At 41.4% G+C, this 24,079-nt stretch overlaps 1 pseudogene; it reads right to left on the bottom strand.

The window, feature by feature from the left end:
- Positions 1–2,910: 2,910 nt before the first annotated feature.
- LOC101016405 lies at positions 2,911–12,092 on the bottom strand (annotated as a pseudogene).
- Positions 12,093–24,079: the final 11,987 nt, after the last annotated feature.

Raw genomic sequence — 24,079 nt, 5'->3', positions numbered from 1 at the left:
TGGCCCAAGTGAGGCCAATCAGATTCAACCTCACAAATTCCAGTTGTGAGCCAGGTGATCAGGAAGAGATTGGAGTTGATCATCCCTGTGGCATATTCCTGAAGAAATGGGTCCACTCATGCCTGCCATCTGGATGCTGGAAATTACTCTATTGCTTATTTTTCCCATGATCCACTTGTTCACCTTTGATTCTGTAAGCTACTACTCTAAGCCCTTCCAATATGTTTCAGTTATCTTGAATCTGTTTCTCTTGTTTATAATCAAAGAACTTTAATAGTCTACACAAACTAAATAAACTGTAACTATAATCTCCATGGACTTCAGGAAATTTAAAATACCTGGTTCAATCTAACAGCTTTATAATGATGGCTTCAAAATATTTGACAATTAAAAATACAGTATTTTTAAATTTATGATAAAAATGACCACAGAATATTTACATCCTCTTTCTAAAAAGTTAACCTCATACATAACAATGCTGAAAGTAATGCTTATTTCCCAGGCTTGTAAGAATTAAAGGAGCACATGTCTGGAAAATGCCTGGTACAATGCCTCCTCAAGTAAATGATCTATATCTATTGGCTGTTAATCACTACACAATATATGCCAGCATGAACATCTCAGTCCAAGGCAAGTTCAAACATTAAATGAATTATGCTAACAGTACTCCGTATAGTAACTTCTCTGAGTTCTTGGCAATGCAGAAATACCTGTGAGAAAGTTATACTTAGGTTAGAACAAGTATCTAACAATTAAAATATTTTAGCAAAACACTGATCAAACTGGTATTCAGGTATTTATTTATTTATTTATTTTTTGTAGAGACAGGGACTTACTACGTGGCTCCAGTGCTCCTGCCTCAAGCAGTCCTCCTGCCTTGGCCTCCAAAAGTGTTGGGATTACAAACAGGAGCCACTGTTTGCAGCTGGTATTCAGTTTGAATAAAATAGCTTTGATCCATCAAAAGACAAAGAGCTAGTCTCAATAAAAGCATCTAAGCAAACTTTACACTATGCAAGTGAGCAGTTTTGAATGTATGGCATTTAATTCTGAATAAAATAGTGATCTATTGGAAAGACATTCAGATGAATGTCTGCCAAGTAAGTAATTTAGTCATTACTTCATATCTGTTTAAACATGGATGCATACGTGGTCACATAATAGGGCCATTTGGAATTGTTGTTAAGATTTTGTGGAACATGCATGTGCAGGAAATTCTGAAATGTCCTTAGCCATTTGTTCTAATCGACTCATAAACCTGAAGGTTTAGAGGTTGGTACATCATTAGTCTCACTCTAGTAGGCATTTGACATAAAAAGTCTTTAGTTAAAGCCTCTCCCGCTGAAGCAAAGGTTTAAAAGTATCAAGTCACTTGTCCCTGCTACCTTAGTTTTTTCTCTTTATTTTTTCCTATTACCTAGTGCAGAGAAAGTGCACTGGTGACCTATTTTCCTGAGAGCCTTTCCAACGAACTGACATTACACCATGACAAAAGTCGTTCTGTCTGCTCTGATGAGGCAGTCCAATTTTGCTAGCAGAATTGCTAGCAGAGGGGGGAGTATTATGAAAGGCACTGTTGCTTGCTCATCCAATAACCACTTTCTCCTTGCCAACCACAGAATCCTGATTTTGTTAGGATCTCTAAATCTCAAGGCAGGTGGTGAACTCCAGGGAATGAATCTCATAGATCTTAGCCAGTCATGGTCATGCAGTTCCCCCTTGCTATTGTTTGTTCTAACATTTGGCAAGGGGCCAATTTCTGGCTGAAAAGATGTAAGGTAAAATGTGTCGGCAGGGGGTGGGAGGTATCTCGGAAATATTTTCTTTTTTTTTTTCCCCCTCCACTAACCAAGAAGCAGCGTCGAAAGATTTTCTTCCTGGTTAGAAATACAGAGATTTATGAAAAGTCCTTTGGATCCCAAATCTTTCTTCTTGTCTTAGAAGTAACTATCTAAGTAAGGATAACTTGCTTGGAGCTGCATTGATCTTTCTGTAACCAAGAAGTGACAAGATGACTGGATAATAAGCCAACGTACTAAAGATGGCAGAGTAAAAGTATAAAAAGAGCCTGAATCCTTGATGTCATTTTGAGCTACTGTTCCCTAAACGGAAGTGGAACAGCCCACCTCTGGACAGCTTGTTAGCTGAGATATTTAAATGTATTTATTACCTTTCTGTTACTTACATCTGAAAGCATTTCTAAGGGCATTAGCATTTATATACCATCCATACCCCCTTCAATTTGAAAAGTTTTATGTCACCAGGCAGTAGGATCATGATCTGACAATAAAATGAAGAGGAACTGGTAAGTTCCTGCAATATAATCTTTCAAAAATGAGTGCAAAATTCTGTTCAGTGTTTATTAGTCATTATCAGGGGGTAGTTTGTAATTTTTGGAACTGTCACATTAATTAACTCTTGGTCCCTAAGATAGCAAGCTTGGCTGACAGGAGGTTTTGTTTTTGTTTTGTTTGAGAAAGAAGGTCTCACTCTGTCGCCCAGGCTGGAGTGCAGTAGCACAATCATAGCTCATTGCAGCCTCCACCTCCAGGCCCAAGTGACCCTCCCACCTCAACCTCCCAAGTAGCTGGGACCACAGGTGCATGCCACTACACATGGCTGACTCTTTCTATTTTTGTAGAGATGGGGTTTCCCTATGTTGCTCAGGCTAGTCTTGAACCCCTGGCCTCAAGCAATTCTCCCACCATGGCCTCTGAGAGTATTGGGAATACAGGCAAGAGCCACCACGCCCAGCCAGGACGAGTTTTACAATAAAGGCCAGTGAATAAGACCTGTAATGAAAACACTCAAGAGTCTAATTAGAGAAAACTTTAGAATCAGGATAAAAGAAATCAGTTACTATTAGCATAAGGCTTAGAACTCAAGTAATTCTTATTTTTGGAAGACAATCACTTTATTCTAATTAACTCATAAATAAAATAATAACAGCTAGTTTAACAGAATAAAATCATAACAGCTAGTTTAAAGAGGCCATGCAAACATTGGCCTAGCCCTAAATTCCACACCATCTTAATGGAATTCTGCAAAGTAAGAACAGCCTCTTCCATTTTAATTCTGAAGGAAGGAAGCTATGAATGACACCCGAGAGGTTTAACTGATGGTTACTCTTTATCTCTTCACTATCAATTATATTTTTATACTAAATTAACTTGGCTATGAGAGCTGATTTTCCATTTCTCCAATTTGAACTTCTTGATTGGGCCAATCCATCTGCAAATCTGCACTGTTTCAGCACCTCACTGAAACCCTCACAGAGCTTGATGTCATCCTGTTTCCGCGCACACTCCAAAAACGGTTTTATCTCATAGAAGCAAGGCTGCTGCCGCTGTGACATCTGAGTTCCCTGGGGCTCCTGGTAAGTGATGTCAGGCCTTGCAGGCTCAGCATTACTTCCTTCACTGAAGCCCCCAGTGATGGCATGACCCAGTGTGTGCCCCACGCCAGCTCCAGTGGTTGCTATCTGGGCCATCAGACCTGGCTGCCCGGGCCCAGCAGCAGGAGGGCCAGCTGCAAAGGGGGATGCCACTGCTGGCAGCTGAGCTGCTGGTGCTGGCCTGGCTGCAGTTCTTTAGTTTTTTTTTTTTTTTTTTCTGAGACCAAGTCTCACTCAGTCACCCGGGCTGAAGTACAATGGAGTGGTGAGATCTTGGCTCACTGCAACCTCTGCCTCCTGAATTCAAGTGATTCTCCTGCCTTAGCCTCCTGAGTAGCCAGGATTATAGGTGAGTGCCATCACGTCTGGCTAATTTTTGTATTTTTAGTAGAGACAGGATTTCACCATGTTGGCCAGGCTGGTCTCAAACTCCTGACCTCAGGAGATCCACCCGCCTTGGCCTCCCAAAGTGTTGGGATTACAGGTGTGAGCCACCACGCCTGGCCCTGAATGCTGTTCTCATGTGAGGTACCCGGCTGACCTGAGTGGCCACACAGGAAGTGCAGTTCCCGCTTCCACGCAGCATCCTAGGTGCACTGCAGCTTGGCATTTGGATGTGCAAAAATCTCTCAAATCATTCTTAAAGTATCTTCAGAAATCAGGAGTGGGGCATTTGTTTGCATAGGAAGTGGTACAACTTTGAATATATACCAGACATTAAAAAATAAAAATCAAAGAAAAATATTTTATTACTGTAAAGAGAACTGTAGCTTCTTGTACATCCACATACACAAAGCCAAAAGTTTCAGGAAGAGATACTTACTCTTTTATTGTGTGATGTACTCTCATATATTCTATTCTATTCTTTTTTTTTTCTTTCAATTAAAAAAAAGTACTGGTTTTAACTTACTGGAATAATTTCACAACCCACTAATGAGTTACCACTTGCTGTTTGAAAAGCATTAAGATAATTGCCATTGTAGGTTAAAAATTTTCTGAGTTAAACTGACTTGAATAATAGACTTGAAAGACTTGTGTTACTTACGTAGCAGAAAATCCAAGATAGGGCAGACTTTAAGAGTTCCTTGTCTTCACGTACCCAGGTACCCTGCTCTGACTTCTACAGCGTCAGTTTCACCCTCAGGTGACTCCTCCTAAAGTCGTAAGAGGCTGGTGTCTCGAACACTTTCAGTTATCCCTTCAGGCCCCTCTCTGGCCTTCTCTCTCTGCTCTGTGACTTGTATGGCTTACATGGATAAGATCCCTTACACTTTGGCTTCTGTTTGGATTCAGCTAATGGGGATCGCCTGTGGAGCTTGAACAGAAAGAAGAGTATAAAGTTGGCGCACTTATTCATCTGGCTTCTTCCCTGCACGGTCAGGTTGGGCCGACCATTTTTCATAACCCAAGTTCAAAGCTCCTCTCCAGTGGCCCTCTCTACACGACTTTCTCTGGGGTTCTGATAACCCTACTCATTGTGGTTTTGGACACAGATGTGATGATGGTTCTCCTGCTCCACATCCTAGGGTGCTGCTTTGTCCTATGTGCTTTCACTGTACCCTGCCTATGCCCTTGAATGCCTTTTATTATTAAATCGTTCTTGAATTATTCTAATTTGAGTATGACAACTACATTTTAATGAGGCCCTGACTTAATACCAGCTGCCAAAAGTAGCTGTGTTCACTATCACCAGGGGAAGGAGAGATTAGTTCTTTACCAGAAGTCCTGGGTAAGGCTCTGCATTTCCACCAGCTCAAACAGGCAAGGCCTGCCCATTTTTGAATGAGTCAGTGGAGGGGAAAAGGAAATGCCTTGATCATCTTATGATACGTAGCCGAGGAGGGATAGATGCTAATCCTCTACAGTGGCCACCAAATAGAGAAGTCACTCTCTGTGTTGCACCTAGGAGATTATGATATTACAACATGAGACTTAGCCCAGCATCATGGCAGCAGGTAAACAAAGGTAGTTTTTCAATGGCAAATTCAATGAGTTGATTATACAAATATTAGCAATTGGATGACTAACTCAAACATCAGAATGATGTTTTTGTCTTGAAAAAACCTTTCTCACACAGTAAGTTTTCTTTTGCCAGAGTGGAGTCAGGCTAAAATTTCCAAGGTCATAGAAGACTTTATGTGTACCATACTTAAAAACAACAACAGCAGTTTAAAAGCTACTTTCTGTACTCATTTATTTTTTCCCTAAGTCAAATTTCCTGTGATTATGCAACAAACTATTGGTTCCAGAAGCTGATCAGAAATTGGGAGAGGACGTGCTTAGTGACAGTTTCCTCTCTTTCTCTGTAGGTTACTCCAGGAGTGTTCCAGGGATCAAGGCAGGACCAGAACCAACCTAGGGAAGACTAGCGACTCATGCCTTTTCTTCTCCTTCTCAACTCTAGGAGACCAGACATAAGATGTTAACATAGAATCATTGCACTAACACTGAAAGGATTTATAAAAAATTAAAATGAAGTCAGAATTTTTCTCTCTAGTACTAATAAAGAGAACACCCTGGAAAGTTACAACATCAGCTTAATCCTAAGGCTGGCTTCAGTGGGGGCTATGAGAAGGCTGGTACATTGAATGCCTTCCATTTCTTTCTTTTCCTCACCTTCTCCATCCTCCTCTGTGCCCTGTTCAGACAAACAGCACCTTTCCCACTTCCCACCTCTCCTCTGCACTTGGTAGGGTCGGATTTACAAGCAGACCCTTGTCACCTTTTCTTTTCTTTCTTTTTTTTTCTTCCCCTTCCTTCCTTCCTTCCTTCCGTCTGTCCTTCCTTCCTTCCTTCCTTCCTTCCTTCTTTCCTTCCTTCCTTCCTTCCTTCCTTCCTTCCTTCCTTCCTTCCTTCCTTCCTTCCTCTTTCTTTCTCTCTTTCTCTCTCTCTTCTTTCTTTCTTTCTTTCTTTCTTTCTTTCTTTCTTTCTTTCTTTCTTTCTTTCTTTCTTTCTTGTTTTCTTTCTTTCTTGACATGGTCTCTCTGTGTTGCACAGGCTGCAGTGCAGTGGTGCAATCTCAGTTCATTGCAAGCTTCGCTTCACAGGTTCAAGTGACTCTCATGCCTCAGTCTCCCAAGTAGCTGAGATTACAGGCATGCACCACCCCTCCTGGCTAGTTTTTGTATATTTAGTAGAGATGGGGTTTCAACATGTTGGCTAGGCTGGTCTTGAACTTCTGGCCTCAAGTGACCTGCCCAAAGTGCTGGGATTACAGGCATGAGCCACCGCGCCCGGCCGCTTGTCACCTTTTCTGATTTTTGCTTGGTGGCTGTCTAAGGAGAAGACCCCAAATGGACTTGAGAGCACAAAGGACAACCGATTCTAGGGCCACATAGAGACGCTTTAGACAATTAAAACTCCTGGAGAGAAGAATGTTGACACAGATTCCAGCTGCACTGCCCCACCTCAGCCTTGGGAAATTCTCTGGATGACGACACAGGATTGAGCTGCTCCTTCTGGGCGATCACAGAAAATCCAGATGCAGGTGTATTCAGGCCCAGGCCTGTGAGGGAGGCTAATGGTGACCACCCTCCCCAGGCACTTTAGCAGCTTCCCACTGAGCTTGCCCCAACTGCACCATGCTGCTGTCTCACGATCCCTCTCCACTCTGCCACTGTCATCCCCCTCATTTTTCCCCACCCAACCTCTCTCATGAAGCTTTTCACATTCTTCCTTCAAAAGCTATTGCTCGTTGTGTGATGTGAGTGAAAATAACTTCTACCACCACAACTCAGTCCTGCAGGCTTTTTGTTACTTGCTGAAGCAATTAAAGGCTAATAGCAGTTGTTTCTGTTTCCAGAGCAGAGCATATAAGTGCATTTCTGTAGTCCCTAAAATCAGCTCATGCAGGACAGAGTATTCTGGACACACAGCACGAATCAGAAGAGCTGTGGAATCAGTTTGGGAAAATGTCGAATTACATATAAGAGGAGGAGATTTAACATCTGCGCATGTTTTCTCTAGTACTATCTATCTATCTATCTATCTATCTATCTATCTATCTATCTATCTAATTACTTATCTATCTACCTACCTACCTACCTACTTACCTACCTACCTACTTATCTACTTACCTATAACTGAATAATAGCCGCTGGAGGGTAACTGTGGCTCTTTGTCTTCAAGTAAAGAGCATATTTCAGAGAGGTGGGCTTGTTTCACTTTTTTTTTTTTTTTTTTTTTTAAGTCCTAAATGTACCTTCCTGGGCCCTTAGTTTAGGGGAAGTAAAGCAAATGATGTTAACTGTGGATCACTGGACCCTCAGGGCAGATGCCCCATGGGAGATAGCACCTGCTCCTAGTTTCATGGCTGATTTTGCCTGCATCTGCTTCACTGGTTGTACCAAGGGTGGTGACTTCTTCAGAAAGTGATTTCATAATCTGTTTGCACATTGTTTTGGAAGTAAACGCTGCCAGAGATTAAAGTATTAAATGTAATCTTACTTACCCTTCTAGAGGACATTGCAGCAAAAATATTCTTCCAAAGGGATGCCTGATATTATGGATGGATCTAGGTTTTGTAGGGCCTATGTTTACACAATTTTGTAGAACTTCTTTAATAGGAAGTATACAAAAAGTTGATTTCGTAGAAGTAAAAAGTAGTATAGAAGATACCGGAGGCTGAGAAAGCTAAGAGGAAGAAGGATGATGAGAGATTTTTGAAAGTATACAAAGGTACAGCTAGATAGGAGAAATAAGTTACAGTGCTTCATTTCACTGTAGGATGACTATAATGAGTAATAATATATAGTGTCAAATGGCTAGGAGGATATTGAATGTTCTCAACACAAAAAATAAATGCTTGAGATCCGATCACTAAACATTACATGTACAACATTATGTACCCCATAAACATGTACAACTATTATACATCAATTAAGAAATAAAAGAAAAAAGTACTGATATGGTTTGATTCTGTGTCACCACCTAAATTTCATCTTGAATTGTAATCCCCTTGTGTCAGGGTAGGGACTTCCTGGGAGGTGACTGGATTGTGGGGGCGGTTTCCCACACACTGGTCTCATGATAGTGAGTGAGTTCTTATGAGATCTGATGGTTTAAAAATGTTTGGTATTTCCCGCCTTGCTCTTTCTCTCTCCTGCCACCGTGTAAGACGGCCTCACTTCCCCTTCGCCTTTCAGCATGACTGTTTCAGTTCTTTATTGCAGTATGAACATGGACTAAGTATATAAAAGTTGTTATAAAAGTAAATATTTATTTAGAGTTAGAAAAGAAATCTCAACATAGTACAATTGAAAAGTACGACAAATACTACAAACATCACAGAATCCAGAAAAACCATAATATTTATTATTAACAAACTCCTTGATTCACCTCTACAATACTTTCTTACTTACATATTTTGGCACCACACTCTGATTTTTCTGTTACTGTGTTGACTTTAAAAAATCATTTTCCGAAAATAGAAATGTAATTCAATATTATAGTATGCTTGACTAAAATTTATTATTTATTATTGATAATTTGGAAGAATAAAACATTCAACTCACAGAGATATATTTTTTGCTCGTAGTGTTGCTAAAGGTTTGTGCTCCACAAAAGAAGAAATTCTGATAACTTCTATTTCATGTGATAACCATTAAGCAAAGAAAAGCAAATGACCAGGCGCAGTGGCTCATGCCTGTAATACCAGTATTTTAGGAGGCCAAGGCAGGAGGATAGCTTGAGCCTAGGAGTATAGCTTGAGCCGAGGAGTTTGAGATCAGTCTGGGCAGCATAATGAAACCTCATCTCCATAATAAAAGTACAAAACTTAGATGGGTTTGGTGGTATGTGCCTATGGTCCCAGCTACTCAGGAGGCTGAGGTGGGAGAATTGCCTGGGCCCAGGAAGTTGAGGGAGCAGTGAGCTGAAATCGTGCCACTGCACTCCAGCCTAGGTAACCGAGTGAAACTCCATCTCAGAAATAAATAAATAAAAGCAAATAAATATGCTTCAGTTATTAAATATATATCATTATCAAGTATGTTCTTAAAAAGAGAGAATTTCCAATTAGACTAGACATCATGAGAACGGGATCTTCCACTTAATTTTTTTTTTTTTTTTGAACTAGGGTCTCGCTCTGTTGTCCAGGCTGGAGTGCAGTGGTGTGATTATAGCTCACTGCAGCCTCAACTTCCCAGACTCAAGCAATCCTCTCACCTCAACCTCCTGAGTAGCAGGGTCTATAAGGCAGGCACCACTAGACCTGGCTAATTTTTGTGTTCTTTTGTAGAGACAGAGGCACACCTTGTTGCACAGGCTGGTCTCAAACTCCTGGGCTCAAATGATCTGCCTACCTTGGCCTCCCAAAGTGTTGGGATTACAGGCATGATAGTCAGCAGTCCCTAAAGTCAGCTTGTGCAGGACACTGTGAGCCACTGGGCCCGGCCTAAATTTTTAAGCGTGTGATAATTGGGAGAAATTTTCCATGGACTAGCTGTGGCTCCATATGTCTCAAACCATGTGTGTCCTCCATGGCTGGTAACCTTTTGCTGCCAGGCACTACAAGAAACATTCGCAGTGAGGCAGCCTCTGGCCCTGCATTTTCATGTTCAGTGCTGGCTGGGTGGGCCCAGTGGACAGTCAGAACCTGCCTAGAAGCCAATCCTACACCAGGACAACTGGCATTAACCAGGTGGAAGTGATCATGAACCACAGAAACATATACCAGTAAAACCAAATAAATGTGTCCTCAACTAAGCTTCCCTTCAGCCGGATCTCAAAAACATATGTAGCTGCTCCAGCTTCACTGAACTACAGAACTCTGATATGGGAAATTTCTACCTGGATTAGATGTAGGAGTTTTAACAAACCATAACAAAAGTATATTATCACTGCAAATTTTATAAAGCATATAACCATGTGAACACATTGCCAGGGTTCCTCCCAAAGCCTTGGAAGAGACCAATGAAAGTGATGGGCTTGGAAGATTAATCTCTATTTTTCAAACTCTTTTTTTCTATCCCAGGGCTTCATAAGCCCATAAGGCATTTACGCACCTGCTTCAGAAGAGTAAGCTGTATTTCCTTTGCTTTTAGAGGATGTGGTCACTAAGCCTAAATGCCACTGGTTCACTTGGGGGCAGTTAACCGACTCTGATCTGACCCCAATTATTGCTTTTTACTCTACCATGACTAACTAGGAAATTAGCCTAACAATTCTCATGAAAACTAGTGATTGTGCTTTTCCTGTCCTTTTAATACCCAACTTTGTTTTAAAAGAACATTTTTATGCTTAATTTAGAAAAAAAATAACAGTAATATCAGAATATTCACCATGTAACAAGGGCTTATTGCATAAAACAGATTTTACATATTACTGTGTTTAATCCACACTCTACTGTCAAGAAGGCAGGTGGTCATATAGCTATTTCACCAAATGCAGCAACTGGTTAAGAAAGGTTAAACAACTTGCCCAAGATCATAAACATATAAATGAGAAAACTGGTTTTGAAACCTGGTCTGTTTATCCCTAACATCTGTGTTCTTTTATTCTACTTACTTGTCTTGCTGTGGCAAATCAGAAGAGGGTAAGCAGATATTCAAGGTGACACAGTGTTCTAGTGACAGTTTTCAGTTCCTCTTTAAGGAATTGGAGACGGTCCACAATCAGGGAGCAGAGGGATGAATAATCCTTACTCAGTTTGATTGGCTTTTTTTTCTGTCCTGATCATTCCTGCCTTAGGAAGTGTTGTCTGGGTTGGGATGTTTTCTTTCTGATTTTTTTTTTTTTTTTTTTTTTTTTTTAGACGGAGCCTTGCTCTGTTGCTCAGGCTGGAGTGCAGTGGCACAATCTCAGCTCACTGCAACCTCCGCCTCCTGGGTTCAAGCAATCCTCCCACCTCAGCCTCCCGAGTAGCTGGATTACAGGCACCCACCACCATCCCCGGCTAATTTTTTTGGTATTTTTAGTAGAGTCAGGATTTTACCATGCTGGCCAGGCTGGTCTCGAACTCCTGACCTCAAATGATCCTCTCATCTTGGCCTCCCAAAGTGGTGGGATTACAAGCGTGAGCTACTGCGCCTGGCTGGGGTGCTTGCCTGCCTGCCTGCCTGCCTGCCTGCCTTCACGCCTTCCCTCCCTCCCCTCTCCCTCCCTCCCTCCCTTCCTTCCTTCCTTCCTTCCTTCTTTCTCTCTTTCTTTCTCTCTTTCTTTCTTTCTTTAAATTTATTTCCTGGCCCAGCACGGTGGCTCAAGCCTGTAATCCCAGCACTTTGGGAGGCCGAGAAGGTGGATCACGAGGTCAGGAGATCGAGACCATCCTGGCTAACACGGTGAAACCCCGTCTCTACTGAAAAAATACAAAAAAACTAGCCGGGCGAGGTGGTGGGCGCCTGTAGTCCCAGCTACTCGGGAGGTTGAGGCAGGAGAATGGCGTGAACCTAGGAGGCGGAACTTGCAGTGAGCTGAGATCCGGCCACTGCACTCCAGCCTGGGCGACAGAGCCAGACTCCGTCTCAAAAAAATAAAATAAAATAAAATAAAAAATAAATTTATTTCCTTTTTTATTATTATTTCTTTCAGGGACGTTTTCTTCTTTCATCACAGCCCTTATTTCTAATCCTAGAAACTCTTGGTTTTTACTCTTTATCTCCATAATGTTGACATTCTCTGCGTCTCTAATTGGGGCACTGAGATTGTTTTCTTTCTGTAACCTTTGTCTATGGTCAATATCAGCATTCATCTTTTCCATGATAATAGGAGTGGGGAAACAGGAGAGCACAGTGGAGAGTGCCAAACTAGAAACAGAATTCTCATCGCTAAGTCCACAGTTGGCAAACTGTGTACCACAGCACCCTGAGCACCACAATAAATTCACAGGGACATTGTGAATCATATGTTTAAAATATCTAAGGGAAACACAACGATATTTAACATCTGTTAAATAGCACATGAGCCACTAGTTCAAGGGAGCTTATACTTTCAAAATTACACCAGGTTGCATTATCTCTTGATGATATCCTAGATATTCTATTTTATGAAGCTTTTTTTTTTTTTTTTAATAACAGTGTGATAGCAAATATCTCACAAAAGTCAGTGTAGAACAGGAAATGAGGGTGGTGGTGTCCAATCTGCTTCTCAGGTTTCAGAAGCTGAAGCTGTACAGGGCCCAGCAGGTGCGTACATCCCATGAGTAATTGTGACTACTTTAAAATAAAATGATATTATTCCTTCTTCCAAATTATGTGTTCTTTTCAAATAGCTTATACATTATCAGGACAATAATAGGAATACTTATTAAATTGTTTGGACTTAACTACTTAATAAACAGAACTATCTGATATCTCTGGGAGCTTAGAGGGACTTTGGAGAAATTACTGAAGGCACCAAAGGTGCTGTGAAGGCAGAAACCTTGGAAAACTGTCCTGGGAAGTTCTTCTTGTGTAGGGGAAGGGGATTCAGTTACAAAAAGAGTAAAAGGAAGGCTGGGCAGGTGAAAACAACACATCTCCTTTATAAGAAAAAAGCAAGCTAGTTGTATTTTAGAAAATACATTTTGATTTCTTTGTTAGTGAGGCTGAGCATGTTTCACATTTTTGTTATCAAATTGTATTAGCTCTTATATACATTGTCCTTTCATGATAAGTACTTTTTCTTCTTTTCTTTTCTTTCTTTTTTTTCTTGTTTTGAGAAGGAGTCTCACTCTGTCACCCAGGCTGGAGTGCAGCGGCACAACCTCAGCTCACTGCAACCTCTGCTTCCTGAGTTTAAACAATCCTCCTGCCTCAGCCTCCGACGTAGCTGGGATTACAGGCGTGCACCAGCACGTCCAGCTAATTTTTTGTATTTTTAGTAGAGACAGGGTTTCACTATATTGGCCAGGCTGGTCTCAAACTCATGACCTCAGCTGATCCACCCACCTTGGCCTCCTCAAGTGTTGGGATTACAGGCGTGAGTCACCATGACCAGCCAATAAGTACAGTTTTTAAAGGTTAGGCCGGGCACGGTGACTCATGCCTGTAATCCCAATACTGGGAGGGCAAGGTGGGTGGATCACCTGTCAAGAGTTCGGGACCAGCTTGGCTAACATGTTGAAAACCCCCGTCCCTACTAAAATACAAAAATTAGCCAGCATAGTGGTGGGTGTCTGTAATCTTAGCTACTCGGGAGGCTGAGGCAGGAGAATCACTTGAACCCTGAAGGCGGAGGTTGCAGTGAGCCAAGATAACGCCATTGCACTCCAACCTGGGCAATAAGAATGAAACTCCGTCTCAAAAAATAAAAAATAAAAAAAAGTCATTAAAATTTACCTGACATGAAGGAATATTCGTGATGGGTCTGGGCAGGGAACGGAGTAGTGTAAGAAGTGAGAATGGGAAAGAACACTTCCTGTCATTCTTAGCCATGATGAAAAGCTTTTCTCTGTAAGTTCTCATATACTTGAGAGAGTCTGAATTAATTTCTCTTGCAAAAACCTTCAAGCCCTTGCCTCTCTCTCTGCCTGGCAAAATCTGACCCATGAGTGAACCTTACTCCTGCTTTGCCATGACCACGCTGAGGGCAGGAACCTACTGAGCAAATTCCACAATGAGCTGAATTGGAATCACTGCACATTCATGATGATCACTCCCAATCGTGCCCTCAGCACTGCCCTGCAAACTCGCTCAGCTTCTCTAGAAAACTTGCTGTCATTATCTGAAGCTATTTGTCTTTTTCACTTTCTTCTAAGGAACCACACACACTCCCACATACCCACACCACTTACTCTTAGAGCAGTGAATCATGTCTTACACTGCAGAGAGAAAGCAGTCTGAAAGGTGTTTCAGTCATCAATCAAGAAACACCATACCTCCAAATCCATCAACTGCCTGCATTTGTACCTATCTTCTCCTTCTTCCCCTGATAAAAATGAGCAATCAGTTCTTCCTTCTTTTGTCAAAAGTTGATCTCAGGGACACTGAATGCCTGCCTGCCTTCCTTCCTTCCTTCCTTCCTTCCTTCCTTCCTCCTTCCTTCCTTCCTTCCCTTCTCCCTCCCTCCCTCTCTTCCTTCCTTCCTTCCTTTCTTCCTTCCTTCCCTTCTCCCTCCCTCCCTCTCTTCCTTCCTTCCTTCCTTTCTTCCTTCCTTCCCTCCCTCCCTTCCTTCCTTCCCTCCTCCCTCCCTCCTTCTCTCCCTACCCTCCTCCCTCCCTTCCCTCCTCCCTCCCTCCCTCCCTCCCTCCCTTCCTTCTGTCCTCCCTCCCTCCCTCCCTTCCTTCCTTCTCTTCTCCCTCCCTCCCTCCCTTCCTTCCTTCTTTCTCTCCTCCCTCCCTCCCTCCGTTCCTTCCCTCCTCCCTCCCTCCTTCTCTCCCTACCCTCCTTCCTTCCTTCCCTCCTCCTTCCCTCCTTCCTTCCTTCTTTCTTTCCCAGGACAATACTCCAGGGGTTGCTTCCTCTCTGCACACACCTTTGCTCCAGCAAATAGACATATTGTATCACCCTCCAAACCCTCTTTTGACCCAGCCTGACTCCTGTGCACCCTGTCTTCCCATTTCCATCAGAGGAAGCACTTCAAAGAGGCCTTCTATTTTTCACATCTCTGTCACCCTACTAGGAGTAGACAAAACTCCTCAGGGTCTGGAGAAATGGCCTTCAGGACTGACTGTATTGGAATCCTTGAGCAGATGCCTAAAAATCTCCATGTCTATCAGTTGTGTCAGTTCATTACTACTGTTCCCAGGGAAAAGAGATAGGAGATTCTTCCTCTAGTTTGTTGTATTGTTTGTTTGTTTTGTTTTGTTTTTGAGATGGAGTTTCACTCTTGTTGCCCAGGCTGGAGTGCAATAGCATGATCTTGGCTCACTGCAACGTCTGCCTCCCAGGTTCAATGGATGCTCCTGCCTCAGCCCCCTAAGTAGCTGGGATTACAGGGTCATGCCACCACGCCCAGATAATTTTGTATGTTTAGTAGAGATGGGTTTTTACCATGTTGGCCAGGCTGGTTTCGAACTCCTGGCCTCAGGTGATCCACCTGCCTCGGCCTCCCAAAGTGCTGAGATCACAGTTGTGAGTCACCACACCTGACCAGAAATTCTTCCTCTAGTTTGTTTAAACAACTCTAAAACAATCAAACTTTGGTGATTACCAGGGACTGAGGATGAGGGTGCAAGGAATAAGGGGTGACTGCTTAATGTGTAAGAGGGTTTTCTATGGGGTGATGAAAATATTTTGAAACCAATTAGAAGGGTTGATTGCCTAACACCGTGGATATAGTGAATGCCACTGAATTTTATACTTTATAATAATTAATTTTATATTATGTGAATTTTATCTCAATAAAAAAGCTATTAAGGAAAAAAGCTTATCTAATGCATTCTAGCAAAAAAAAAAAAAAAAAAAAAAAAGCTTTAAAATTAACAAAACTAAGCCAGACATGGTGGCATGTTCCTGTAGTCCTAACTACTTGAGAGGCTGAGGAGGCAGGATTCCTTGAGCCCAGAAGTTCTAGGCTGCAGTCAACTATGATGGACCACTACATTTCAGCTTGGGTGACAGAGCAAGACCTTGTCCCATGTCTCATATATAGATATATGATTTGGAAAATTGTTGTTTGCACATGAGGCACTGAACATTGAAAACTCTCTCTCTCTCTATATATATATGTTTAAAATATATATCTTTTTTTATATATCATATATTTATATATAAAATATATATCTAGTAAAAATATATAAATATACATATACACACATATGTATTTCTGATAGGTTACTCATTGGGGGATGAAACTAATGATTAATTAGACAGACTGGTTCTTGTACAGATGAACAGTCTACTGCACATTTTGTTTTCTTGACAAATAGAATGTTGGACCATGAAGATCCAATAATACAAATTTTCTTAGTATATAACTTGGTCTAGTGTCTGTTATTCATTCACACTGGGGCCGTAGGAAGAAAGATAAAACAATTTTTAAACATATATGAAAAAAGTACATTTCATTATATTCCTCTTAACCAATTTGGATAATTGTTGTTTGCACACGAGACACTAAACATTAAAAACTCTATAAAAGTGAACTATATAAAACATGGAAAGAAGAGAAAGAAAAAAGCTATAATTATTTAGCAATTTCCAAAATATTTCAGCCTCAGTTTCAGGCCTCCTCATTTTAAAGTGGAGAAGAGCTGCACACTGGGGACTAATTTGCATTGATAACATGCTGTGCTTTAATAGACCTCCTGCAAAAGCTGAGACTGTGAATGGGATCAATAGTGCAGATTCTTTACTAAGGCTTTCTAAGGCTTTTTAATGCATTTAACCACAACTGGGTATTAGTCTTAATAAGCTTTCCAAGCTTTGACTATTATCGTTCCTTAGAGTATTAATAAGAAATACAGAATTGCGCATTGTATTCCCATTAAGTAAGCAAATTCATATTAGAAATTATTATGAAACTAATTATTTGGGAGAAGAAAAGCCATGCTCCTGGTTGGGAAATCATGCCACTGTACTGCCAGAAAATGAAGATGCCCTTCATTCTTGGAGCATCTTCTCTGAAGCAATGTCTGAGTATATTTCTCCAATCTAAATCAATTATTTGGCTTCCCTGCATGAGGGTGAGCAAAGTTACCTATCTGCATGATTTTGGCCTTTCTGGGTTGAGGGGCTTCCCCAAGGCCTGGAGGAGACCTGCAAGGCTGGCCAGTGGGTGGTTACGGAGTTGAACTCTTCCACTGGGGGTTCGCTGTTGCAGCTGCCATTGACTGTCTACTGAGCACTGGGCATGTCTCATGTACTCATTCATCCCTCACAAACAACAGCCCTACTTTGCAAACATGAAAACAGTACACACATCTAGAAAGTGGGAGCTAAACTTCAAACCCAAGTCGATACAACTCTTAAGTCCTTTATTCTTTCTAAGGCACAAACCTGTCTCTGCTGGGAATTAGCAAAAGGAAAAATTCCTTTCTGGCTTTAAATATGCAGGAATGAGAGTAGCGCAGAGGCTTCCTATTTTCTGAGAGGTTGGCTGGGTCTACACTCAGTTACCACAGAGGACCTGGGAGGTGAAAAGAGAATCTGCATTGGCCTCCTCCTTCATACATTAGTTGAACTTGAAAACAGAAGTAGAGTCATTAAATTGGTTCCCTGACACTTTCTGGGAAGAGGTAAATATTATCCCAGTTTTTCATTTAGACAATGCCAGCCAGAAATATTAAGAAGTATCTCTCACAGTCAAGGAAGTGGTAGTAGGGTGCAAGTGAGAAGCTGGGTTGAATTGACATTTTAGATTTCTTACTGGGCTTTAATTGCTACACCATATTTTTAAACATTAAAAATGTCTCCTAAGTGTTTGGGCAAGAAGTTTTTGAACATCAAAATCCAATTCTCTGCCGATTAACAGTCATTTAATTTAGAAGTACCTAATTGAGTTTTCAGATTTTAAAGAACTTATGGACTGGAAACTCACAGGCCATATTTCAGCCCCAAGCTAAATTGTTATGGGCAAGTTATATCCTTTCTAATAGACCTTGAACTGCTGTGACTTTTCCTTGCAGGTATAACTACAAAGATCCTTTGCTTGAGTTTAATCTCCACCTGGACTTGAATCTGTAATGAATCATCAGCCAGAGTCTATGTTTCCATCTCAGGAAGACAGCTGGGTGAAAAGGTCAGAGAAAGCTGATCTTTTTAAAAGTGATCCCAGCAAACATATCTCATTTAAAATCTTCTGGCCAGGTGCGGTGGCTAACGCCTTGTAATCCCAGCACTTTGGGAGGCCAAGGCAGGTGGATCACGAGGTCAGGAGTTCAAGACCAGCCTGGCCAAGATGGTGAAACCCCATCTTTACTGAAAATACAAAAATTAGCCAGGCACACTGGCACACACTTGTAATCCCAGCTACTCAGGAGGCTGAGGCAGGGAATTGCTTGAACCTGGGAGGCGGAGGTTGCAGTGAGCCCAGATCACACCACTGCACTCCAGCCTGGGTGACAGAGCGAGACTGTGTCTCAAAAAAAATAAAAATAAAAACAAATAAATTAATTAAAAATAAAATCTTCTGTAAGTTGGCATTTTCCTTTCTTCTTTGTATCAGTGCCTGTGCTTTGATGAACAGGAGAGAATAAACATTCTGGTTTACATAAAATTTGTTAATATAATTGGCATTAGGGCTTATGAAGTTTCAGAAAACAAAGAGCTAATAATATTACACTTAAAATGTTAGATTTTATGTCAGATACTGTGGGCATGTTTTTGAACTAGTGTGATTTGATATGTAGTCAAGGGACACTTGCATATCAAAGAGGATGGTGATGAGTGACAGGCAAGTTAGTGGTGCATACAGATTTCTATGACTAAGTTTTGTCCAAATGTTTCTACAAGAAATGAACTGCATACAAGCAGGATTCAGGCTTCCAAAGACGTAACCACCCAAAATGCCTACTACAAAATAGTGTATCTCAGTCTTCATAGTTTTATTGTAGTAATTTGAGAGATTAAATTACTACATTTAAGTGGAACTTCTAGCACAATATCTGACAAGTATCGGAGGCTGTATAAATATTTGTTGAGTGAATGCATGAATAGATGAATGAATAAGAAAGTGACAGAATCAAGCAAGTTCCTTTTGTGTTGCACTGACTTTTAAAAAGAGTTTTTAAGTTAAGTCTGAAAGTGCTCTCAAGGTGAATATGACTGCACTACAGAAACAATTCTTGAGCAAAATAAGTTTTCTCTGAAAGAATTCCCGTATGGAAAATTACTGTTGGTATCCTCAGAATTTGTTTGGCAGAAACACCAAGGAATTTCAAGGGGAAAGACAACCTGACTTTTAGCCTCAAGAAGGACAGGTGTAGGTTTCCAGGTGTGAGGTTGTGAATGCAAAGGAGAAGCACCTGACATGAGGGATATCTTCACCCTTGGATGCAGCCAAATGCCAGTAATACTTCTGAAAGCTTTTCCTGTGGACTGATGAAGGTGTGGAAGCTGTGGGTTCTACACAGGACCCAGGACCTATGCCAGGACTTAGATGATGAAGTCACTATGAAGAGATTCATAGTTGCCTGGAAAGGCACTGAATCCCTAAAACTGAACATGTGGAGTGTGATAGGAACTGCATCATGGATTTTGAAATCAGACTTCTTGAATTTGAATAAAAACTCAACCAGTAGCTGTGATTCTTACTTGACTTTGTTGAGACTCAGGCTCTTTATGTGAAAAATGAAGGTAATAAAACCTACTCTATAGAGGGATGAGTGACTATATGTACAGTGACTAGTCTCTTAGTGATTAGCTGGATAAATAGTAATGATGGACATTATTGAACAAACACACTTCTACTACTTTAGACAGTTACACATTGTTTATTGTGCACTTACTATAAGCCAGATGTATGCTAGGTATCATATTTAGTGTTTATTAAACAAATATGGCCTCCGTTCTCATGGAGTTTACTGTCTAAGAGGGAAGATAGATATTAAACCAACAATCCTTAGGCAGAAAAATCAAAAGATATAAAATGGCCTTTGGCGATCCAACAATCCAAGCATTACCATTTCCAACTACTTGTGACTCTTTTCTTTCCCTAGTCTCCTTCTCTTCTCATTGACTATAGGGAATTTCAGAAGAAATGTAGGACTATTCACTTCTCTAGTCATAATAGGTTTCAAAGTTACAGGCTTCAAGAAAGCTTAATTTGGGTTATTCAATATCTTGATCAACATTTTTATTGCAGAGAATAGAATCTCCTCCAGCTAGCATAAGCAGAATGGTATGTACTAGGAAGTATAAATAATTCCCAAACTATTGAGAGATCTGAGGAAATGGGTTCAGGCTGATTTGCCAGAAATGAGCCTCAAACCACAGTGCAGAACCAGACCATTAAGGATGGTGCATAGAGGTGACAGATATTGATCAGGAAGCTATGAACTAAAGAAGTGGCCACCTTAGCTTCCAGGTACAAATCCACACCTCTCTGCTACAGTCTACCCCAGCAAAGTGAGTGCCCGTACCATGCCTTTATCCCCATGTGACTCAGTTCTGGATCAAAGTTTTGTGTGAATGCATCTAATTGGAAGTGCCCAAAGCACATGGAGAGCTGCACTGCAAAGACAATTGGCAGATGTGGTATCAGCTTTCTGGCCTTGGCACTTTCACAGGGGCCTGGAGTGGGTATAGAGCAAGGCAAGGCATAGCATCTATCATAAAAGTGACTGGTAGAACAGGCTCATTGATTGATCTAGGGCATCTCTTTATAAGAAGAGCAGATTCTCTTGTGTCTTCATCCATTTCATCGGCTTCATTGCAGAGGAGCTACCCTTTGAAACTGTTTAGTACCCTTATTCAGTTCAACCTATAATAGATGTTGTCATTCTCTGGGTCTTGCAATCCTTTTGCAGTAAATGCCTGGCCTGAGAGAGGTGATTTATTAAGAGAAGCCTATCAGCATCAGATGTTAGTTTTTTAATGTGCATGGAGTTTCATTACCAGTTTTGCCATTTGCTAGTTAATATGACTTGCAGGTGCAGCTGGTGAAATGGCTCTAGAAATGGAATGTAATTTCCGTGGCCAATCCAAATCTTTCAACCTCCTGATTTGTTTATCGGAAACCAAAACTGTTAAGAAGAAAGCTAAAAAGTAGGGAAAAAATTTTTAAAAAGTTATCATTTGTCATGAGTTCCAAAACAGAAGTCTGTTTGTGTGCATGTGTGTTGACCAAATTTATTTGTTTGTTTATTTATTTATTTATTTATTTTATTTTTTTGAGATGGCGTCTCACTCTGTCACCCAGGCTGGAGTGCAGTGGCATGAGCTCAGCTCGCCGCAACCTCTGCTTCCTGGGTTCAAGCGATTCTCCTGCTTCAGCCTCCTGAGTAGCTGGGATTACATGTGCATGACAGTGTGCCTGGCTAATTTTTGTATTTTCAGTAGAGATGGGGTTTTCACTATGTTGGCCAGGCTGGTCTCGAACTCTCAACCTCAGGTAATCCGCCCACCTCGGCCTCCCAAAGTGCTAGGATTACAGGCGTGAGCCACAGCACCCAGCCCCAAATTTAAACATAACTAATTAGAATCAGGTGAATGTGGATTATGGGTGTTTATAGTTGGTAAAAATTAAAGTAAGTTCATCAGTTTCACAGTCCATGCCAACCATTCATCAAAGACATTATCTTCACAAATAATGCTACTATCCCATCTGTCTTAGAAAGTTTTCCTCGGCCAGGCGCAATGGCTCATCCCTTTAATCACAGCCTCCTGGCTGTTTGTGACAACCTTTTAAATCTAGGTAGAGGAAGCCAGGTTCTCACAGCTCTGGCATTCTCCATGCCTGCAGACTTAACATCATGTGGATGCCACCAGAATTTGCTGTTTTCATCTTCTGAAGCTGTAGCCTGAGTCACGCCTGGGCCTCCTCAAGCCATGACTAGCACAGCCAAGGAGTGCTGTGCTGGGACACAGAGAGCAGAGACCTGAGACAGGTCTGGGCAGTAATCCAATGAAGGGTGTCCTGGGTCCATCCTCTAAAAATATTTTGCCCTCCTGGAGTTCAGCCTGTGATAGGAGGGACAGCCTTGGAGAGCTCTGAAATGCCTCTGGGGTCTTTTTTCCCATTGTCTTGATGAACAGCCCATGGTTCCCTTCTATCTGTACTAATCTCTTCAGTAAATGGTTGCCTGGCCACATCTTTGTGTGCTTTATAGTTTTTTACACGGCTGGGCTGAGAATTTTCCAAATTTTTCTGCTCTGCTTCCCTTTTAATTATAAATTCCATCTTTAAATAATTTGTTTTCTCTAGTATCTTACTATAAGCAGTTAAAAGTAGCTGTGCGGCAGCTTGAGTGCTTTGCTGCTTAGATATTTCTTCTGCCAGATAGCCTAAATTGTCACTCTTAAAATCTGCCTTCTGTAAAGCCCTTAGGCATGGACACGGTGCAGCCAAGTTCTTTGCTCTCTCTCTCTCTCTCTCTCTCTATATATATATATATATATATATATTTTAACAAAGATGGCCTTTACTCCAATTTCTGATATGTTATTTCCCAGTTCCATCTGAGACCTCATCAGGATTGCCTTTACTATCTATTTTTCTACTGACAGTCCAGTTGTGACCACTTAAGCAATCACTTAAGAGTTCCAGATGATCCCTAGTCTTCTCTTCTCAGCTCTCACCAGAACTGCCCTTAATGCTCCATTCACAGAAATACAGGCTTTTTTTCTAGCCTATTTCTCCAAATTCTTTCAGTGTCTACCCATTACCCAGTTCCAAAGCCATTTCCACATTTTCAGATATTTATTCTAGCAACAACTTCACTTCTTGGTAGCAATTTTCTGTCTTTGTTTTCTGTTGCTATAACAAAATACTTGAGACTGAGTAATTTATAAAGAAAAGAAGTTTATTTGGCTCATGGTTCTGGAGGCTGGGAAGTCCAAGAGCATGGTGGCAGCTTCTGGCAAGGGCTTTAGTACCATATCATAACATGCCAGAAAAGCAAAAGGTCAAGCGAGCATGTGCAAAAGAGATCACAAGAGTGAGCCAAGCTTGCTTTTGTAACTATCTGGTCTCGTAGAACTAACTAATTCTTGCATTAACGGTATTAATCCATTCATAAGGGCTCTGTCCTCATGATCCAATCAACTCTTAAAGGCTCCACCTCTTAATATTGTTACAATGACAATTAAGTTTCCAGCACATAAACTTTTGGGGGATACATTTAAATCATAACATTGCTATACCCTGAAGACTGAAAACCAGAGGTCTACACACATTAGGTAATTTGAAAAATAATGAGATGAATCAGGAAGCCAGCTGGCCAGCAAGTATCCAGTGTGAAGGGGTAGTGGTCAGGCCCTGCCTGAAAATCTAGAGGCTTTGTACCCACCACCTTTCCACAGCCAAAATGTGTGGTTGTCACCAAAAGAAACAGCTATACTGTGGCCCTTAGGACTAGTCCTAATTTGAGGCACCAGTGACTTTAAAAGCTCTGGTCAAACACTCACATCCCAAGCATTGAACTACTCAAAATGCTTTTTCAGAACTAATCCTGAGTTCTGATTCTGTTACCTGGGCTTGTAGCTATTCCAGACACCCAGACTGATTAGGGCCCCAGTCCCCATAAGGGTTCTTCATTTATTTCCAGTGTATAATGCCTTGCTTCTGAATCCACCTAGCTTTCAGCCCCTGTAATATTGGGGTGTTGCTTTGATTGTACCTGCTCTCCTCTCACCCTGCAGGGACTAGAGTCCTTCTTTGAACCATACACAGAAGTCCTGTCCCTATTCCCCAGTGACAGAGTTTCCCAAAGCAAACAAAGTTCTTTGTTTATGAATTGACCAACTCCTGAATTCTTTACTGCTTGTTAGGTCATCTGATACCAAATGCTTACCTGGACTCCTGAATGTTGGCTTTTGTCTACTTCTAGTAAACCCATAGGTGAAGTGGTTCTGAAATTTTAGTGTGCATCAGAGTCCTCTGGAGGGTCTGTTAAAACACAGATTACTGGGCTGCAACCCATGAGTTTCTGATTCTGCAGGCTTGGGGATGGGGCTAGAGAATTTCCATTTCTAATGTGTTCCCAGTAGAGGCTGGGACCTGCACTTTGAGAAGCACTACAGGCCTGCTAACAGATTGTTAGAATAAACGTTCTTTTTTTCAGAAGGTAAAAAGGATGCATCCATCCTCTAGGAAGCAAGACTGATTCATGGTTCCAGGGCCTCTGATTTTTCCAAATGTGATTTCAGTTTTTGAGGTCATATCTAG

The sequence above is a fragment of the Papio anubis genome, chromosome 6 (genome assembly GCF_008728515.1).
Source record: "Papio anubis isolate 15944 chromosome 6, Panubis1.0, whole genome shotgun sequence".
Lineage (NCBI taxonomy): Eukaryota > Metazoa > Chordata > Mammalia > Primates > Cercopithecidae > Papio > Papio anubis.
The sequence above is the reverse complement of the archived record's forward strand: the minus strand, read 5'-3'. Positions and strand labels throughout refer to the sequence as shown.